Source organism: Echinops telfairi, unplaced genomic scaffold (assembly GCF_000313985.2).
Source record: "Echinops telfairi isolate 266 unplaced genomic scaffold, ASM31398v2 ScPeMD7_5592;HRSCAF=6446, whole genome shotgun sequence".
Taxonomy (NCBI): domain Eukaryota; kingdom Metazoa; phylum Chordata; class Mammalia; order Afrosoricida; family Tenrecidae; genus Echinops; species Echinops telfairi.
The window spans coordinates 18,303,436-18,307,327 of NW_022109491.1; the positions used below are offsets into that span (position 1 = coordinate 18,303,436).

A 3,892-nucleotide genomic window follows, 5' to 3' on the forward strand; every position below is an offset into this window, starting at 1 on the left:
CTGAATATCGAGAAAACATCCCAGCCCAGTCCAGATCAAGTTCATAAGTCCGATACTAGCCCATATGTCCGACACCAATCTAGAAATTCCTCTTCGGACTCACACAACACATGCAATGATGCTGAATGCAGGAAGATCACGGGCCAGTGGGTGGAAAGTCTTGTGGACCCAGTGGCGTTGTAAGCATCTCAGCACTGGCAGGGGTCTCCAAGTGGCTCCTTCAGCTTCAGGGCACTAGTGTAGCTTCATGTGTCTTGCCAGCTGCAGTGTCTCCCAGGGAGTGAGCCAAGACAGAGTGTGTCTCCTGCCTCCAAGGAAGAATACCGAAGTTCCCAGAATCCTCAAGAGAAGGCCTTGCCCGCCCAGAGGCTTCACTGGCTATGACCTGATTGACAGGCTAGACTCCACCCCTTCACTCTTAATCCTCTCAAATGGACACACAATTACTTCCCATATATTCTCATGTATAAGCCGAGTTTTTCCAGCACATTTTTAATGCAGTGTTTGTGGTAAAATTAGGTGCCTCGGCTGATATTCGGGTCAGCTTATACTTGAGTATATATGGTAACTACCAGAACCTCTGGGAAGCGCCCTAGTAAACAGAAAAAGCACCCTGAACCTGATGTTTCAGAAGCCTGGGGTTCAGTCCTGGACCTCTTACTCAGTGAACGCGGGCCTCCAAAATCCTGAGCCTCACCCTCCTCCCCTGTGAAATGGGAGAGGCAGCCTTGCCCTTGGGGACTTGAACTTGGCTTTCTGTCCAGAATCTTCATTCCTTTGGGGAACCAACTGTCCCTCTTGGCGTCCATGGATGTCCTCCCCAGTCCATGTGTTTTTGGAAGGAGTGGACCCTGCAGACCCGCAGGGGTGGCCGTGTGGGCCATCAACATTCTCTGTGGGTAATTTTCTAATATGTTTGAATATATCATTTCCTTTTACCTACAACCCCGAGAGTCCTCAAGAATGCTTCTGGGGACTCACTGTGGAGACGAGGGCACTGACAGTCCTTTGCAAGTCTCAAGGTAGGAAGGATGAGGACGGCCCTCCTGGAACAAGTGACAATGGAGCGGACACTATCTCATGGACGTCAAGGACGAAGAGTAAGACCCCCGCGTCCAGGCCCACTGCACAGGAGTCTTCCTGTGCCTCTTCATGCAGAGGTGATGCTGCCTCCTCCACGCTCCTTCTGTCCAGCACATCGCCCGGGTTTCTTATCGAAGTGACCATCAGCTCCAACAGACTGTGAGCCGTGCACTGGCTGTACCTCTGAGCCACTCGCCTCTGGTCCCTCCCAGCTCCTGGTGCTGGCAAAGAGTTCATGCCAGGAAACATGGCTTTCACAGCACTTTTATCTTGGGTGAGGTTGCCCCAAAGCAAGGGCTCAAAAATAGGTGGTCTATTCAAGAGATGATGCCAGAATGATGAGGGAAGAGAGACGGGAGATAGAGAGCAGAGAAAACTGAATAAAGGAGGTGCTAACAAATTGATTGTTATAGGGTTGTCAGTTCAAACTTAGCTGACACACCTTGGGAGAAAGATGAGGCTGTCTGCTCCCATGAAAACTTATAGCTTCTGGTGTGAGTGGCGAAACAGGGAGGGTAAAGGGAGAGTGGGTAGGAAAGAGGGAACCGATTACAAGGAACTATATGTGACCTCCTCCCTGGGGGACAGACAACCGAAAAGTGGATGAAGGGAGACGTCGGACAGGGCAAGATATGACAAAATACCCATTTATAAACTATCAAGGGCTCATGCGGGAGGGGGGAGTGGGGAGGGAGGGGAAAAATGAGGACCTAATGTCGGGGGTTTCAATGGAGAGAAAATGTTTTGAGAAATGATGTACAAATGCGCTTTACACAATTGATGTGTGTATGGATTGGGATAACAGTTGTATGAGCCCCTAATAAAATGTTAAAAAAGAAAAAAATAATAAAATTAAATTAAAAAAAAGAAAAAAAAAAGAAAACTTATAGCTTCAGAAACCCTGCCCTCTGGGTCGCTGTGAGTTGGAATTGATTCAATGACAATGGGGTCTTTTGGGTGGGCAAGTGAGGCTCGGTTCCATGGAGGACCCTCTGTGGAAGTGAGTAGAACATATTTTATGATTGTTCCACCGAAAGATGGTGTCCTGGGTCAGCTTGACTAGACCACGATTCTCAGGGCTTTGGCAGACGCTGAATTCCATACCTTATTTACTGTAATCACTTTTCGTGATGGGATCATAGTCACTTGAAAGGGGTGGCTCCTTGCCACGATAGCCTGCTTCCTGGATAAAAACAGCTGTCTGGCAAAGTTGACGCTCTCTCTCTCTCTCTCCTGCACTCTGCTCATTGCCTGGCCTCTAGTTCTTGTCACGTATGCCTTCAGAAGTCTCCTGCCTGCCACCTGACCTGCAGATTCTGGATTTTCCAGCCCCCGTGACCCTGTGACCCAGGTCTCCAGCCTGCTGCAGTTTGGGACTTACCAACCCTAAGAATTGTGTGGGCCATTTCCTTGAAGTAAATAAATCAACCAATCTCTGTGTGTATGTGTCGATGCCTGTGCCTGTCTGTCTCTCTCTGTACACATTCACTGATTTAGAACAGATGGGGAATCTGGAATATTTATCCACTAACTCTCACCTCTCATAGAGTGGATAGGGTGGTAGTTTCCCCCAGGGGTGATTAATCACTGGCCTTCCCAGTTGCCTCATGTATGTGTTGACTTAATTCACTTTCATGGCAACAGAGGAAGAGCAGAGTGCTTGGGATGGATGCTTGAGACAAGAAGCTGCCAGAAGGCTCTGGAACAGCCCGCTGATGCTGGACATGAGTTTAGAGGTAACCCAGAGAATGTGAGGGAGGCATAAGCAGCCTGCTACCAGTCTCTGTCCCAGGCTCCAAGCCACTCTGTAATCTCTCCAAATCACACATTCTTCAGAACCCTTCTCAGCATGGTGCCATTGACCAGGGTGGCCTTTAAGAGGAACTGTGATTGCTGTCCCAGTGGAGACCCAGGGACCAGACCCAGAGGCTCCACTCTCCATCCCTGGAGGGAAGACCAGAGCACTTGCCAGCACTGAAAGGACCCCAGAACTGAGCTCCAACTCCCTCCTCACAGAGGCTGACCTTTGGGCAGCTGAGCCTCATCTCGGGTGGCTCTTCCTACAGTCAGTGCTCAGGCAGATGGCAGAACCGCCCCTGGGAAACAGGGCTGGGCTTACGGAAAAGCAGGAACATCTGACAGGGCCGACACTGCTCCCAAACACAGTCCGGAGCACAGGCATTTCATCCAGATGGAGCTGGAAGCAGGCCTCCAGGAAGGGAGCTGCAGGTTTTAGTAGAGGCTGCTCCAGACCTGGGGCTGCCCTCCCCAGGCCAGCGACATGGAGAGTGCCCCTGGGAGATAACTTGGAGTAAAATGACTGGCTGCCAGGCCATCATTTGTGCTTCAAGCACACCCCGAGACGCAGACTTTCAAGGGTCAGCCAAACAGAGCCCAGGCATCAAGACAGGGAGGGAGCAGGGACGTGGAGGAGGTTGTGATCAGGCCGCTGTAATGCTCTTGGAGGAAGGTGGGAGGAGTCAGTGGGAGAAACCTGGGACTCTTACCCCAGTGTTCTTCCAGCTGACCTGCTCTGCCCAGTGCCCCTTGATTCTTCAACAGGAAGGGCTTTGGGGTTTCTTTTCCTCGCCTGTAGGAGGTTGGGAACCCCGAGGAGCAGATTCTGAGACAAGGATGCCAGCAGGAGTTAATCTGGAAGGTGACTGAGTGAGTGTAACAGAAGGAAAGGAAGCCAATGAGAGGCTGTGGAGCAGGAGCAGCTTCTGCTGTGGGCACCTGGGACTCGGTCCCTCTGGAGACATCTGGGGGTAGGACAGGGTGGGACAGCTTTGAGTTATCTCACTCTGGG

The 3,892-nt window shown here is 51.0% G+C and overlaps 1 long non-coding RNA gene across 1 annotated transcript; it reads left to right on the top strand.

Annotated features, from left to right (window-relative positions):
* The first annotated feature begins 955 nt into the window (after nt 1-955).
* On the top strand, nt 956-2,533 carry LOC123522320. Its single transcript, XR_006680585.1, has 2 exons — nt 956-1,160; nt 2,346-2,533. It is a non-coding gene; the product is annotated as an uncharacterized LOC123522320 (long non-coding RNA).
* Nucleotides 2,534-3,892: the final 1,359 nt, after the last annotated feature.